The 18484-nt window shown below is 34.7% G+C and overlaps 1 protein-coding gene and 1 non-coding gene across 3 annotated transcripts in view; one reads left to right on the top strand and one right to left on the bottom strand.

The window, feature by feature from the left end:
- Gabra2 (gamma-aminobutyric acid type A receptor subunit alpha2) overlaps positions 1–18484 on the top strand; it is a 134985-nt gene that overhangs the window by 25373 nt on the left and 91128 nt on the right. The window lies entirely within an intron of this gene.
- On the bottom strand, positions 14294–14366 carry Trnaa-ugc (transfer RNA alanine (anticodon UGC)). The gene has a single exon. It is a non-coding gene; the product is annotated as a tRNA-Ala (tRNA).

The raw sequence follows: 18484 nt of genomic DNA, 5'->3' as shown, positions 1-18484 counted from the left end.
TACAATGTAATTTGGGCAGATCTGGGAAAATTTCAGACTGGCGTCTGGAGTTTATACACTTGGTCAAGAAGAAAATACCTTGATTAATATATTCGCTACATACTGCCTTTGGCTGCAGGTACACTATGCTTAAGTGCCCTGAGTTGTCATTTTCTGTTTTAAAAAAGAAGGTAAAATCACAGATTACAACATTTGGTAAATAAAAGGCATGTGGCTATGATGGTTGAATGAATGGAAAAAGAAATGAGCTGTTTCATAGTTGTAGATGACCTGTTTTTAAAAAAGCTCATCATTCCTCATGTATAGAATATTAATGTGGCTGAGATAAATGGAGTGGTTGCAAAGGGTTAGATAGGAATGCAAATGGACAGATTCTAACAAGTAACCAAGGTTTCATATGAAATCACTACAGCTGGCATGGCATATAGATGAAAGGACTCATTGGTAGAAGACAATGCAGAGAGGTTTGGTCAAGATTAAATCTAGTTCAGTTGCATTGGAAATAGTAGCAGTGGACAGGAGTTTATACATTTCTATACTAGAACCAAATGAACAGATATGGGAGTGGGGAATCCCTAACTATCCAATGCATGTAATGATGGTCATGATTATAATGTTTCTAGAGAGGTGCCAATTCTGATTGGTAACACCCTTGTTGACTTCATAGCTATAATTATTTTGCAATGTATTACTGTCTTAAAGAAGACAAGAGAAAGACATTTTTTTCAATATTGCCTATTGCTATACAACTAAAAATAAGATATTCTATACAGAGCATGTTTTACCTGAGTATTGCAAAACAAAAATGAAAGTCCTGTACTTCCAAAGTCAGAAAATAATTCCTCCTGATATAGCATAGCATGTTATATAACAACATCCTCTCAAGAGCTAAGTTTAGGGTTTGTGAATGAATTTAGAAAAGAGAAGTTGTACAATGTTTACCTGAGAATCATTTTTGCATTGTGGGACATTCTGAAGTTCTAAGACTGTGATAGAGAAAGGGCTGTATTGATTAAAAACAACAACAACAACAAAAACTATTCTAGAATTGGCATTGCTTCGCTCAGTGAAGCAAAGATAATCATTGTCATCATCATTGTCATCATCATCATGTTCTGAGTGCTTACTATGCTCCGAAAACTGTAACTGTAAACATGGTTCATACACTAACCCATGCCATCCTTATGCTGATCATGTATCATAGGACTATTTCAGTTTTACTGAATAACAGCTCAGTGAAGGCAGGCATTTGTCTGACAATTGACCCTGTAGATTCAGATTCTAGAATGGTGGTTGGCACACTGTATGTGCTCATTAAATATTAGTTGAATACTAATTCCTCATGATCGAGGAAGCTGAGGCAAACTGACACGTTAAGAGGTTAAATTACACCCACATTTATACAGATAGGTAATGACAGAATTCAGAATTAAACTGAAATCTTTTCACTTCACATAGTCCTCATAGAGCAAAATGTATGGGGTGAAAAACCTTCATAATTGCTTTTCTCTTGATGTTGAGCATATGTAGGCCTGTAATAAGATCCATTTATTTATTCCCTTTCTAAACCTTAAACCAAATAGAAACTAGACCTAGAAAGGAGATTTACAGAGATCAGAATGTCAGTTTTGTTACTGACAAGGATAGATGGGCGAATGTGCCGTATTTGTGTGGCCATGGTCAGACTCTCTGATACCTACCTCATGATAGAGTATTGGGACCTGTGGCAGACACATCTGCCCCTCATCACTTCAATGTATGCAGTTAGGAAGCGATATTCCTTCAGAGTGGCCTTGGTGTGACAGGCCGGTAGTGGCCTTGGTGTGTCTCTCCTGGGCAGAGAGAGTACTAAATATCCTACAAATAGCAAAGCTGATCATGTTCAGTTCTTTCCCCCAATCTTGTATGTCACAAAAGTCATTATTTCACTCTCAAGGGAAGTATGATTGGGCAATGAATGGGGCTGGAATGTTCCCTCCAGAGAGAGAAATGTCCTTGAAAATGTGAGGCATGGAGAATTAAGTGTTCCTCCCAACACTGAGCTAGGGTATTTGTTATGTCTTATTTCTTTTTGTTCATCTCAGCAAGTAGAAAATGAGAATCCTGAAATTGTGAGATTAGTTCTGGAGTGTCCTGTGACAATCTGTGCAGGCTCAGGATTCACCTAAGCTTTGGAAGTGATTTTCATCTGAGGACACTTAAGTTCTTGTGCACTTACTGATACAGCTGCCTTGTAATTCCTGGACAGACATCGGGGAGGGGAAATCTTAGATACCTTAGATTTGGGGAGCTGCTTTATATTCAGTGAGTTTGCAATACCCCTGGATAACTGCAAGTACATTTCCTTCCTGAGCTGTGATGGAAAGAGTCTTTGGTGAACTGGTCCTTGAATGGGGGTTTGAGAAAAAACAGAAAATTAACAAGCAGATCAACTTTGGCACATCCACAGAGAGAACCTGGACAGGATGATAAAGTGAAAGTCTTGGGAGAAGAAATTATAAACACATCAGAGAAAGCTCAGAAAGTTTCGGAGAACTCGGAGTTATTATAATTTTCTAAGAAGCGCAAGAGAGCAGTGGTTGAAGAAAGTGATTTTTGGAGTTTATGGGGTGAATTTGGAAGGACATGGCATTTATTTTTTAAGGGTTAATGTGGTCAAGGGATTGAGCACCATGAACTAAGTAATGATTAACAGGGTTTGAGGTTGCCATACTTTATATGATAGAAACAAGGAATTTTCAGCAATTTCAATGATGATGGAGATGAGTCCATATAGCTCTTTGAATAAGTAACTAGCTATATTGTTGCTGTTATGAGAATAATGAATAAAAATATAAACAAAACTGCTCAAAACACATTTTATTTTCAAGTCGTCTCATAATATGATGGGAACATGCATTCAGAAAGGCTTACAGAGCCTTACTATTGACCTGCCATTTTAATTAACCTAGTAATATTTTAAAGTAACGTAGAAAATTATAAGTAAATGAAAGCAAGGTGGAAAACTTGTTGCAGAACAGGCTATAATGTATTTTCTCCCAATAACGTTATGCGGTAGTGCTATGCTTAGTTTAGCCCTTATTTGGGGGTTCCTGTACCCAGGAGGTACTTTGGCAATGAAAGAATCAGAAGTCCTTCATATTTAAATAAGCTACACTGCAGGTAGCTTGGTGAATTCACTTAGTAAATGCTTTGTACACATAACAAATATCCTCTTGTTTTCTTTAATTTAATAATAGACTTGATTTAAAAAGAAATTTGAGAATCCGTTTAAGAAAAGTTATTTTCAGTTAAAGGCTCTGCTGGGGGGAAAATGGAGCTTAGCTTGACCCCAGAGGATATGTTATGGCTTCTCGGAGCTTACAAAGGAAGGGACAACTGCTGTTTAAGGCACTATTTAGAAAGACAATCTGTTGGAGTATTTTTAAAGCATGATGGATGTTTAATCCTAAAAATTATTGTTCATCGCTTTGAAAAGCTTGGAGCCAGCTGACTGCTTAGACATCCCTCTGTGTTTATACCGTAAGACTTGAACAATTGCATATATAAGGACTATTCAGGTTAAGAAAATACTGGTAAAAAAGAAAGGAAGAAATCAGAATTGAAGCATTTAATATAAATTGCCAGCACTGATATGACTCACCAGCCAAATGAGAAAGAAAGTGAAGTGTTGGCGTGGGTGGAGGGTGCCTCAGCGGGGAGCAGACGAGGATATTTTTATCAGAATGCACATATTAAGAGTCTACTCACTTCAGGGGTGCCTGTGAGGGCTGTATAAAGTGAGTTAGTATATATAATTATAACCAGGTCTTTCTCCCATGGAAGTTTAGAATCTAAGACACAGATGGAGCCAGGTATGACACAGATGGGCACAATTCCCATCCCGCTGATGACACATTAAAGCTTGAAACAAGGCTATGTGTACAAGAAGAGGGCAGAGTGCATACACTGGCACCATGAGCAATGGAATTTAAAGACTCCCAGGCTTTGTTATGCAGCGACCAAGTGAATTCTTGGGATCATGGCTGAATTGAAAAGGAAGCAACCTGAGTCACTGAGGGTCAGCTGCTTGTTTGTTTTCCATGATTTCAAACAAAGAGCTTGAATGATTTAAAAAGAAATCATCTAGTTAACTTAAACATTCTGAATTTACAAACAGTTGGGGTTTTGTATGAGTTGGAGGTCCCAAACAGAGGTCAAGTGTTAGAGATATTTAGGAATAATCCCTGGGGGAGAATTGACTAACATGAAATAATGAAATAAATTAAAAGAATAACAAATTAAAATTCACTCATGTTCCCTGTGTTTTTCTTGCCTTTCTCTATAGAAATTATGAGCCAGTGTCTTGTTGTGAAAAATTTGCTAAATTAAGATTACACTCTGGAACAGCATAACTCTTGATAATTACTTTCTGCTTCCCCATCCAGAAAGTTTAAATCCTTGCCTACACATAACAGAGACTCATGATTATGCAGAACTGTGTAGTGAAACAAGTTGCTACTTTCAACATGTCACAGCAGTTAACATCCAAGTTTTAGAGTTGGATATGAGTTTCAATCCTGGCTCTGCCACTTACTTGCTGTGTAACCTTGAACAAGTAACAAACTCTAAAATATTGGTTTCTGTATTTGCCAAGAAGGGTAATACTTACCTCACAGTATTTATGAGAGGAAATAAGAATGATGTATGCAAAATACTTAACAAAGCCCTGGAATGTGATATGTACTCAGACGAAGAGAATATTTGTCTTAATTTTTCATGCATTTATTATGTATTACATATTTATTGAGTGCCAAGTATGTGTCAGCAATTGTTCTAATCCATTGAAATCTATCAGTGAATAAAACAGGTTCCTGCCATTGTGAATTTACATTTTGTGAATGGAGCAGAATAATGAACTTACTAAAGAGGCAAAATATATAGTTTGTGAGTGATGAATGCTTTGAAGAAAATAAAAATCAATAAATAAAAGTAAAGCAAGGAAATGAGTAGTGGGAAAACTGAGAGTAATATGCATTCTACTTTATATGGAGCTGTTAATTTTAGCCTTGTTGAGATGTTGACATTTCAATGGAGACTGGAAGGTTGAAGAAGTCACTGGATGGAAGATTTGCATTCTGGGATGGCAAGCCGCGCAGTCAATTCAAAGGGTACCCAGGGAGAGCATGAAGAGAGGAAGGAGGCCAACATGGTGGAGTGCTAGGTTAGCAGGTGATGAATTCAGACATTCAATGATGAGGATGACTCTAGTCACGCAGGGCTCTGCTGGCATTATTAGAGCCTTGACCGCCACTTCACAGTAAAATGGAGAATTGTGGCAGAGTTCTTAGCAGAGGCTTAGCTTCAGTTGATATTCTTGTTGTAAGATCCACTCTGTATGCTGTAATGAGAGTGAACAACCCCAGGGCAAAGATGGAAGTGGGGAAACCATTAAGGGAACATTGCTCTTTCCTGGTGAGAGACATTGGTGGCTTGAACCAGGGTCATAGTAGCATACTAGTAGAATTCTTGTAAAGTGATAGGATTTTGGAGATATCTATCTATCTGGTTTTGAAGATATCTCTATCTATCTATCTGCAAACAAAATGGCCTCATTGTTCTCTGGCCACACAGAGACAAGTGCTTTACAGTCAATGGAAATGGACAGTGGATGAATTCATCTGACTTAATAAATCTCCAAAGTCTCTCTCTCCAAAAAACCCCCCTCCACACACACACACAGTTTTTTTTTTTTTTTTTTTTTTTTGTGTGTGTGTGTAGCTAGGGATTGGACCTAGGACTTTGCACATGTTAGACAAGCACCTTATCATTGACCTTTATTCCCATGTCTTCTTATAATTTATTTTGAAACAAGATTACTAAATTGCCCAGGCTGACCTCTAATTATGAATATCCCGCCTAGACCTCCGGAGTAGTTGGGAGGACAAGTGTGCACCACCATACCTGTCTGCTTAGGGATATACTTACTCGATTGAGTCAATGTGTTTCCTGGTGGATTGAAAGCAGTGCCACAGTGCTTTCAGGAATTGAAGCATTTCATTTCTGTATTGTATTTATATCCTTGTGAACATATACAGATGTGATACATAAAAACTTTCATAGTGAGAGGAGAGAGGGTATTAAAGAGGATAATTGAAGATAATTACAAGGTTTGGCGTAAGCATGGGAAAGGGTTATAATAATTGATTATTGTTATTTTAAAATTTATGGCTTGCTTTACACACTTACATTATTGTATTCCTTATATCATCCTCAGAACTCATTTAAATGGTATATATGAAAAGCTGGTGCCAAATAAATGATAATACAACCATTGAGGGGTCTGAGGACAATTCTACTGCTCAGGGAAAACCAAAAGGCACAAAAAGATTACAGGTGTTCCTAGGGAAAAACTTCTTTTACTTGACAGCTCCATCTACATCTCGCCCTGCCTGTTCATCCCCCATTAGGTTGTCTGGTTCAAGTACTTTGCTATAGCCATTCTCCTAAATCAATATGGCTACCCATAGCCTTCTTGATTGAAGGAAATGGTCCTCCTTTCTAAGAGCCCTGTGACATGAGCTCATTGTTCTCCGGCCACATAGAGACAAGTGCTATAGAGTCAATAGAAATGGACAATGGATGAAATTACCTGACTAAATAAGGCCCCAAAGTCTGTCTTAAGTTTCTTTTCCAAGGGCAAAAGTGGATCTCATTCCTTTTCCTTATGTGCTGATAAAACCTTAGGAACTAAAGAGAACTGACACAGTGCTTTCAGGAAATGATGAATTTCATTTCTGTATTGGATTTATATTGTGAACATTTACAGATGGGATACATAAAGAGTTTCATAGCAAGAGGAGATGCAAACATTATGATTTCTGGGAAGACCAAAGGAAAAATAAATTATGTAGTTTACTTACCATTTCTGGGTTTTCTTTTTCCCCTTCATAAATGGTGAGTCACAAATATAAGCAAAATACTGAGGCTCAACAGTTGTAAATAGACTTCAGAATTGCAGTGTCAGTTTCAAGAAGGAATGGTGTGGTTGAGGAGTATCAAGGCACAAATGGAATCCCCCAATTTACCTATCCCTGTCTCCTGGACCACAAACTGGATGTTTTTCTATTTCCTGAAATGCAAAGACTTATTTATAGTGGTTCTATGCCTTTATTAAAGGTCTCACAATTTCACATTTGGGATCAGTGAAGGCAGACATAGGGTGGCGACTCTCTGATCTATGAGCTGGGTTTGTACCCCAGTTGCCTCCTAGAACTACCTGGAGAGCTGACACAGTAGCTTGAAAGACTAGAAAGAATGGCAGGAACAAGCAAGGCGAGCATTTGGGAATCATTTTCTGGTGAAACTCCATATGTACAAACTTACAAGTTTATATATTAAATATTTTTGTAAGAAATAGTGATGGAAACTGAATTTAGGACAGGGGAAAAAAACCAACTATTTTATAATAGAATATTGCATCAGAGAAAGAAAAAGAATAAAGCTTAAAATGGAATTAAAAAAAGAATAAAGCAATTTGAATATTTGCATTAAATATTTTATATGAGACATGATCACAGCTGACAAATTAGATATGCTTTAGTGCAATGAATAGTAAATCCAATTTTTAAATTTCAAACATAGTCTGTAATAATTTTCCTTGGAAAGTCAGTTTTAAATGTTTAAGTCTTGAATATTTTTACTATTCATATATCTTATCTGATATTCTGACTTTCAAAATTTTGTTGGTAAGAAATTTATCTCTTGACTATTTTCTCTTTAGTAGCAAATGTTAAAACAAAAATATTTTAGTGTTCTAAAAAACATAGCTAAGTATTATAATGAAGTAGACATATATCATAAATTTACAAAGAATGCTCATTTTGAGAACTTGAATTAATGAGTGTTTTGTGGCCAGGTGTAAGCATAACTTCCAAAACCATTTTGAAGACCATCAGATAATTCTACCATTACTTTCATTTCATACTTATATTTTCTCATCCTCTTTATAGCTCTTCCGTGTCTAGTGAATTTTTTGTTAAATTCCTGTTACTACCAATTTCTACACTCACTTGTAGGCATAAACCTTCTACCGCATCTATTTTCTTAACCCTTCCTCACCATGTAGAGCTCTAAATCTCTCAGGACTTCATCAAGGTAGCCTATTATAAGTATTAATATCCATTGCTGTTAATGTGTTCTCTCTCTCCTTTTTTTTTAAGACTGCAGCTATGAGAACACATAATAAAATCAGTTGAATTGATTTTTATCTTCTTATACTAGAAGAAAAAAAAATAAAAGCAAGCATGCTTTATGGATAGAAAGGTGACCTGGCACATCTGCTTCTGGGAAGCTTTCCCTGACACTTAGCTGTTAATTCAAGACCATCTTCCTCCTTCCTTATCAGATCTCTTGTTTCCCCACACCACCCATTACTTGTTTTTACCCTTTGCTTGTTTTTACTATCTATTTACATTTTATGGATAATGATATATTTATTTGTTTCTTTTCTTTTCAAGACTATGATGGTTACATGTTATGTTCTTTGTCTTCTATGACATGGTATAATAAGTATTCAATATTTTTTTTCTTTGAAGGAGGACAAAAGGACAAAAAAAGTTTATTTATCCATTTCTCAGTGTAGAAATTTATCCATTTCTACAGGTAGACCTTATTGGAAGTTGCAGATTTAATATACAATGATATAATTCTTTAGATTTAGATTTGAAGTACCATAATTAGTATAGGTATGACATATGTAGATAGGATAATCACATACAAAAATTTAATCTACTATATGGGCATAGAGTTAATGCTTAATGCTGGTAAGTTGCTTTTATTATCTTACACTGGTAATTCAATAGATATGACAAGTACTTAAGGGTTGCTACTTAGGTTTCTACAAGTTCATAATTACATATTAGCTATAAAGTAATCATAATATTTTCCAATATACATAGCTTTAGGAAATAACACCTAGTAATATGTGATAAAGTTAATTACTTTAGTAGATTTCTTTTTATAGTCTTTTAAGTTAAATTTATTGTTAAGAAGAAAGTGAAAAAAAGAAAGTCTGTCATCAAATTAGAATATCAATAAGATCTGTGTTATAAATACAGTTTCTTTTTGAGGCTCATCCAGAAGATTCAGGGAACGATAGCATGAGTTTGTAATGTTGCCAACAAGGGTCTGAATGCATTTAACTTTGGATTGTTGTAGATGGAAAATGATGAACCATTGAATGTGAGCACTGTACTCTGCTTGAAACAAACAAATGATCTTAAAACCTGTTTTTCAGCATCTAAATCTAAAAACCCTGCCTTTAAATTTTTCCAAAAAGATTATGGAATTCACCGAATTGCCACCCTAATAATTTTCCTACATGTAATTTATTCCAGATTATTCATGGTATAAAGAATTGACTCATTCATATTTAAGTGTGACAGGATTTGTATGGCCTTATTCTTAATTATAATGTGCTATCCAAAAAGAATGCTTTCAAAACTAATTTCCTATTTAGCCATATTTCTAAAAGAAAAACAACTGGATGATAAAAATATTAAAAAATAAAGTGATTTTTCTTGGGATGTTGCTTTGTTTAATTCTATGATTGTATGTGATGTTCTGTGTTGCTCCTATTGAAAGGAATGCTGGGAGTTGTTGAGAGGCAAATATAATGTCCATTTTGTGAATTCTTATGCATTGTGAGTTACAATATAATTTGAATACTTCATTGGAAGAAAATAAAACAAAAGAAACAAAGAGCAAATCAACTATTCTCAAACCCCAAATAGCAAAAACGCCTGGAACAAAAAAAAAAAAAAAATACAAACTAATAAAACCGAAAGACTGTTGAACTATCCCAGAGATGCCAAGAATAATTTTCCGGAAGTGTTATTTGAGCTGAACTTTTTTAAGAACAAAGATTAAATGAGAAGACATTTACATAGAAGTAAAAGCAAAAGCAAACACAGAGGTCTGAAGGAGAGCAATGTGGGTTTTTCAGGGCTGGGCCACAGAACAGAATGGCTGTGGGTCAGCATGTGAGCATGGACAGACATATTGTGAAGGGTGTCATGTGCCATGCTGAGATCTTTGAAAATCTGTTCAGGCAAAGGATAGTAATTGAAAAAAAAAATGATCATAGAAAAGGCATCAGAAGATTTCTAATTAGTAGATACCACTTTGGTAGTATCACAGAAGGTAAACAGGAGCTGGCAAGATTGGAAGCAGGAAAATCCTGAAGAAATAATTCCAGATGTGAGGATGGAGAGGATAGAAAAATACAAGGATTTTATAGGAAATAGACCTGAAAGAACCCAGTAGAAGTTAATGTGAAATATAGGTCAGAGTCCATATTGAGAGGCTAGGAGTATAACTCAAGGGTGGAATACATGCTTAGCATTCGTAATATCCTTGGTTCTGTCTCTAGCACCAGGAAAATAAAAAGTTACCATTACCTTGATGATGGTGCCTTTTAACAAGGCTCAAAATAAAGAAGGAGTCAGAATCTTATATATTGGAAAGATATTGATTATATTTAAAATTGTTTGGATTGTATTTTTAGTGGTAATACTTTTATCTAACTGCTTTCCTTTTACAAAATATAAAATAAAGAACAGAAAAATTATCTTTCAAGATAAACATAAATATTGTTATCAATGGTAGCATTACATGGGGTTTATGAAAAAACCAAAAACAGTTTGTTAAATACTTTAAATTATGTTCCCTTTATTAGTAAATGAATATGGTAAGATTTTCAATCCTTTAATATTAGTAATAATTAAGAATTGTATTTCTTAGTGCATTAAGAATCTTTATATTGATTTGTAAAATAAATCATTATACTAAAATCCTAATCTGGGCCCTGTGAACTCAACACCTGTAATTCTAGTAACTTGGGAGGCTAAGGAATAAGGTTTGAAAATTTGAGGTCAGCCTAGGCAACTTTGGGAGACCCTGTCTCAAAAGAAGGTTAAAAAGTACCAGGGATATGGCTCAGCATGCACTAGGCTCTGGGTTCAATTCCTAGCATCCTCAAAACAAAACAAAAAAAAGATATTCTAAAAGATATTCTACACCTATTATATATTGCATTCTCTCAGATTAAAATGAATATTGGGAGCAAGATATATATTTATATCAGCATAGTTTTTAAATTCTCATAGCTCAACAATTAAACAAGGAAGGGCCACTGCAAAAAAACAACAACAACAACAAAAAAACAATTAAACTGTTTTTTTTATTACTACACTTGGGAACAGGATGAGCTCTCAGGATGGCTCCTAATAAGCTACAAATTTACCAACAATCCCAAGTAGACCATCAGGAGCTGGTTCTCTGACTAAAATTTGGACTCTTAGTGTTTTAGAATAACCCATGCATTCTGGATGACCTGTTTATCAACTTGGAATGGGGCAGAGTCCCTAAAATCTCCTTCCAGGAGAAGCTAGCATGTAATAAATGGGTATCTTTGAAAGCATCTTCACTTCCTCATCAAAGCCCCAGAATGAATATGCAGCAGTTGCTTGATGAAACATTACCTTCAGGAATGTAACTGCCCATGATACCACAAGCAGCTTCCCTTAGGAAGCATTCTCTTCCTGTCTGTAATGCTAGCATTTCTCTGAGTTGTACTTAGTAAGCCCTTGGTGGATATTTGTTAATTGATTCAAATGGTTACATTAATCAAGGCAGATCAGTCTCTCTTTTCTTAGAGGATTTCATTCCTGGTGCTTTGGGAAGGATGGTGTCTTCAACTCTCCCATCAGCAGAAGTCAAATCATTCATATTGGAGAAAGAAATTTTAAAGAGAGGGAAAGCAGTGCAAATCTAACTACAGGAAGGTTCTCAGAGCCAGAACAATCTCCAGGCTTGCGTAAAGATTTCTAAGTCAGATTTATTTGTCACCCACAGGCAGATACTACTGCATTGCAATTCTTTAAAGACTTTTTGTATGTATGTCATCTAAAAGCCTAAAGGTATTTACTTTAAAAGTTTGATTGACAAACTATATAGAAACTTTTAGGACACAATGTGATCTCTGTGTGTGTGTGAGTGTGTGTGTGTGTGTGTGTGTAATGGAATGATCCAATAGAATACACACACATACATACACACACACACCTATATATATAAAACATATATAATATATAAAACATATATAATATATAATGTAGTATATATAAATATATAATATATATATGAATTATACAATAGCCCAATTAATATATCCATAAAATGCATACTTATTTCTTTATTGTAAGAGCATTTAAAATCTACTTTTTAATAATTTTGTAATTTCACAATTTTTAGTAATTTTGTAATTTTAGTAATTTTGAAGTGTACCATATATTCATCAGTCACCTTGTTATAGTTACCAGAACTAGTGCACCATATTAGCATAATTTATCACTCCCATAATTTATAACTAAAAGCATGTGCTCTTTGACTAGCCATTCCCCTATGCCCCCACTCCTCTCACCACTCAATTTCTGGTAACCACTATTCTACTCTCTAGTTATATAAGATTGAATTTGTAAGATTGCACACACAAGTGAGATCATGCAATATTTGTCTTTTTGTGACTGGTATATTTCACCAGTCTTTCGAATTTTATCCTCTTGTCACAAAAAGAACTTCATTACTTTTTAAGACTGAGTAAATACACACTCACACAAACACCCATACCCACCCACACACCCCACAGTTTTTTTTTTTTTTTCATTCTTCCATTGGTGGGCCTTCTTTAGGTTGTTTCCATATGATGGCTATTGTGAATGTACTGTAATGAATACAGGAGTGCAGACAAGTCCTCCAGATACCAATTTCCATTCTTTTGTGTATACCTAGTATACACAGTAGTGGGATTGTTGCATTGTGCTAATTCTGGTTTTAGTTTTTAAATTAATTTTTCTACTGTTTTCCAAAATGGCTCTACTAATTTACATTCCCACCAAAAGTACACAAGAGTTCCATTTCTCTACAACTTCACCAACACTTGTTATCTTTCATCTAGCTAATCTAACAGGTGTGAAGTGGCATTTCATTGTGGTTTTAATTTGCATTTCCTTGATGATTAGTTATGTTAAGCAATCTTTTTATGCATCTAATGGCCATCATCTCTTGAGAAATGTTTATTTTAGTCTTTTGCTCATTTAAAAGAATGTTATTTATTTTATTTTTGAGTAGTTTCTCAAAAACAAGTAGCTTCTCATATATATGAAGGATGAGCCCCTTACCTAATGTCTAATTTACACATATTTTCATCCATCCCTTGATTGTGTCTTTTCTATTAATTGATTCATTCACTGTACAGAAACTTTTTAGCTTGATGCAGTTAGTTCATTTTTGTTTTTGCATTTTGTGCTTTTGGCTAAATGTTTAAGAAATCATTGTCCAGATCAATGTTGTGTAGATGTTTCCTGTGTTTTCTTTTAGTAGTTTAACAACCTCAGGTCTTATATTTAAATTTTATCCAATGCTGGTTGTTTTTATCCAATATTGGTTTATCCAGTCTGGACTGATTCTTGCATGGTGGGAGCTTAAGTCCCAGTCTGTCTTCTTGCATGTGGGTAATCACTTTTTCTAACGTCAATTATTCAGTAGACTTTCTCCTCAATGTGTGTTCTTGGAATCTTTGTTGAAAGTCAGTTGACTGTAGATGCGGCAGTTACTTCTGGACTGACTCACTCCTCAGTTGATGAGATGGTTTTTATGCCAGCATATACTATAAAGTTGTTTTGATTTCTATTGCTTTGTAGAATATTTGGAAGTTAGGTAGGGTGAGTCCTACAGCTTTTTCTTTGGTAAAAATAGCTTTGGGTATTCTGGGTCTTTTGTCGTTATGTAAATTTTAGGATTATATTTTATTTTTGTGAGGAATGCCTTTGGCATTTTGGTAGGAATTGCATTAGTGAATCTGTATGAATATTTAAACAATATTAACTCTTCCAATTCATAAACAGAGAATATTTTTCCATTCATTTGTTTTATCCTTAATTTCTTTGATCAATGTTTTATTGTTTTTGGTATGTTAATCATTTACCTCTTTGTTTGCTCCTTTTTTTATGCCATTGTATATGGGGTTGCTTTCTCGATTTTTTTTCAGATACTTCATTCTTAGTTATGCCCATATGGGCTACATATTTTTTTTCAATTTTTTTTAATATTTATTTTTTAGCTTTCGGCAGACGCAACATCTTTGTTTATATGTGGTGCTGAGGATCGAACCCAGGCCACACGCATGCCAGGCGAGCGCGCTACTGCTTGAGCCACATCCCTAGCCCAAAATAAGCAAGCAATTTTTTTTTGATGGTGGTGCTGGGGATTGAACCCAGGGCCTTGTGCATGCAAGGCAAGCACTCTACCAACTGAGCTACATTCCCAGCCCCTTACATATTTTTTTTAAATCAATGCATTTTTATTTATTGAAAAAATGAAGGTAAACAAACAAAACTACAATAATCAGAACACATGAAGATTCTACCCAAACAAAATATATGCTGGTTTTCTTATTGTTCTTAATTCTTCTTGCTTTAATGGGTGCTTTTGAGCACCCAAATATAGCACTATATTGTTTGAGTCATCCTTTTTATCAAATATATATTGAGTGTCTGTTGAGAGTAGGGTAATTTGGTAAGATGCAAGAATTCTTTTGTGGTAGAATAATGGCACATTGTATTATCAAATTTAACATTTTCAACTCTTAGTAGGGAACACTAAGTGCCATGTTCACAGAAGTTACTTAATAAGTATTTGTTGACTAATGAAATTGATTGATGACAAACGACACATGTAGGTGTTATAAGAATCATCTTAGGAAGCAGACTTTATTGTTTCTGAGAGGGTAAAGCAAAACATAACAATGACTTAACTTGTCTTAAAATATGTGCATGACATTTTAATTATGATATATGAGAAACAAAATTATTAGCATCCTAATCTTGATGTCATCTGTGGTTTGATTTAATCTCAGTATCGCAGACTCTTTTCTTCATTGATACCACTGTTAATACCTAAATTGTGAATACACTATGTCTTATTGCTTGGATGGGTAGCGCTAGTGAATACAACTAATATCTTTCTTTCTGTAAACATTGTAATTAATGTTGTTCTTCCTCAGAGTAAGTTAAAAGTGCTTGCATTTGGCTTGGTTTTACTCAGAAGCAGACTAAGATGTGGACTTATTTGAGAAATGATGTCAGGAGGAGCTATTAGAGGAGGTGATGAAGTGACCCCAGGAAACCATGATAAGGTAGACTAATGAGCAAGCAACTGCTGAGGAAAACTGGAGTTTATTCCCACTGAGGACCTCTGATAAATGGTGTGAAACATGCCTCAGTTGTTTCCACTTAGCGGGAGAGAAAGCTGAGTTGTGTTTCTTATATCTCTCATCAGTCCTTGGTTGAGGGTTACTTCCAGGAGCACTTGCAGCCAGAGAACACTCAGGCAGAGAATTTCTAGAGGTTGCAACAGAACACCACAGCATGTAGAAGAATCAGGATTGTCAAGAGAATATGAACAAGGAACTGACTATAGATTCAAAATTGGTTGTATGTATATGTATAATAATATTTTTGTATTAATATTTTAAACATAGTTAATATAATTTTTAAAATATCAAAGTTTTAACTTGAAATAATTGTGTAGTATAATAAGATTGAAATATATTTACACATAACTAGAAATGTCTCTTTCGGAACTTTCTCAGCTTCTCTACTATTAGATCCCAAATCCCTTTACATTTGTTTAAAATAGTTATCTATTTTTGTGTGATAACAGTTTTAATAGGTGTGATGGAATATAGCATTGTGATTTTTTTTTTTTTTTTTTTTTTTTTTTTTTTTTTAATTTTTATTGTGGGTTGTTCAAAACATTACAAATTTCTTGACATATCATATTCCACACTTTGATTCAAGTGGGTTATGAACTCCCACCTTCACCCCATACACAGATTGCAGAATCACATCAGTTACACATCAATGGAGCCACCATTTGACCCAGCTATTCCCCTTCTTGGTCTATTCCCTAAAGACCTAAAAAGAGCATGCTACAGGGACACTGCTACATCGATGTTCATAGCAGCACAGTTCACAATAGCAAGACTGTGGAACCAACCTAGATGCCCTTCAATAGACGAATGGATAAAAAAAATGTAGCATTGTGATTTTTATTTTCATTTTCCTGATGATTAGTGAAACAGCATTTTTTATATGTCTGTTGGCCATTTGTATATCTTCTTTTGATGAATATCACTTCTGGTCCTCTCCCCATTTTTAAATAGGGTCATTAATTGTCTCATTACTTGGTTGTTTGGTTTCCTTATATAATTTGGGTATGAACCCCTTATCTGGTATATAACTTGCAAATATTTTCTCCCATCCTGGGATTGTATCTTTACTATTAATTTCTTCATTTCAGAAGTTTTTTAGTTTGAGGCATTTGTCCAGTTTTGCTTTTATTGCTTGTGATTTGGGGTTCATGTGCAGAAATCATTGCCTAGATCAATGCTGTGTAGCTTTTCCTTGTGTTTTCTTTCAGTAATTTTATAGTTTCGTGGCTGATATGTAAATCATTCATCATTTTCGAGTTGATTCTTATATAAGAAGTTAGATAGGGTCCAAGGTCATTCTTTGCACATAGGTAGTCAGTTTTTCCATCATTTATTGAAGAAACTTGTGTTTTCTTGGCACTTATATTGGAAATAAAATGACTGTAGATGTATGGGTTTCTCTCTCACTACTCATTCCTAATAAACTCAAGGATATTCTCCCATTCCTCCTTCCCCTTCCCTCCATGTATCAATTTTCAATTCTCTTTAATAAATATCCTGAGTGTTTACTCATGAATTTTCTTTCAGCATTGATTTTTTCTCTCTCCTATATGTTCAGCATCTCCCTTTCTGCCCAGGTCCTCTCTGTGTATATTGTCATATGCTCAACTGTGTTCTTCCTGAAACAAGAAAAACAACAACAACAACAACAGCAACAACAAACCTGTCTCTTTTCCCCCATCTTGCTCCTTTACTAGAATCTTCTTCCTCTTCATGAACTTCTAAAGATTTCTTTAAAATCATTCTAGTTGTTCCTTTTGTCTTACCTTCTTTCCCTCTAAATTGGCCTCTGCACACATATTTTATTCTCTGGATGCCTTCCAGATCTTTAAATTCAGCAAATATGTGGCCCTCAAAATTGTGTGATTTGTCAGCACCTCTGTCTGTATTCCCTTCTTTGTAGAAGTGTAAATTGCCTTGGTAACACTCTTATCTCTGGTCTCTGAGACACTGTATTCTCTTCTTTTGGTTCCACTGTCTCTCTGGATTTTCTTTTCTTGCTTAATTTCCTGGTTCATTTTCTTTTATGAGTTCTTTCAGTGTTAATGTATGCTCTTTTTCCTTCTTGGTCTGTATTCTGATTTAATTCATCCTCTTCTCAGACTCCAGTTATAGTCTATCATAACAGTACTGTAATAATAGCTAACATTATGGAACATCATTATCTAGCACTGTTTTACACTTCTTATAGGCCTTCATCTCCAAATGGATCCAATGAGGTTATTGTTGTCTTTCTTGCTTTAGAGATGAAGAAACATACATGCATAGATGTTAGGCATTTTGTCCAATGATTATTTATTTGAACCAATAGCTCCCTTAGTAGATACAGATGTAAATAAATGGGAAACACTATTGTATTTGTATATGTCTCTATAAGTGATCTCATAAATTAACTCATTTAATTTGCATAACAAGTCTGTGAGGTAGGTATAGATATACTTTATAGGTGAATCTACTTGTCTCATATTGCTCAGTTATGAAGCACACATAATCTCATTTGTTTCTCTAAATCTACATTGTACTATTTTCCTAATCACTCAGTTATCTTACTGCATTTTATTTCATTCCTTTATAAAGTCCAATAATTTTCCATTTCAGGATGTTTGAATATAGAGTTTCCTTTCTACTGGTAAAAATTCAGTATTCTCTCTTGTGTCTCCACCAATCTGCACACTCTTTTTTTTTTAGATCCTTATACTTTATCTTTTTGAAATCACAAATATATAATTGGTGGAGGGACCCAGTCCCAATTCCACCCTCCCTATACCAAGCTGAATCAACCCCAGTGACTGATTTTTTTATTCATTCAGAATCTACTATGTTCCAGAACTATATCAGTAAACCAAATAGATACAACTGTTTCTGCTTTCTTAGAGCTTTTATTGTAAGCAATGTGGATAAGATATAAACAAATTATAAGGAGTGTTGGAATTTATCATTTCTATGGAAAAAGGGAATGAAGAGAAACAACATAAAGAAAATTCAAAATGATTGAGGCACAATGAAGGTACAACTTAAATTAAAATGACAATTTGGGCTTGTTGAAAAGAAAAAAAAAAAACAAAGCAAAACAACAATAACAAAAATGTAACTCCTGAACAAGGACTTAAATGACATAGTATTTACTAAATGTTTAGAAAGTGTCTTGCATGTGGTTGACCCCCTACCAAT

This window comes from Marmota flaviventris, chromosome 7 (assembly GCF_047511675.1).
Source record: "Marmota flaviventris isolate mMarFla1 chromosome 7, mMarFla1.hap1, whole genome shotgun sequence".
Classification (NCBI taxonomy): domain Eukaryota; kingdom Metazoa; phylum Chordata; class Mammalia; order Rodentia; family Sciuridae; genus Marmota; species Marmota flaviventris.
Note: the sequence above shows the minus strand (reverse complement) of the source record. Positions and strands in the feature narration are given on the sequence as shown.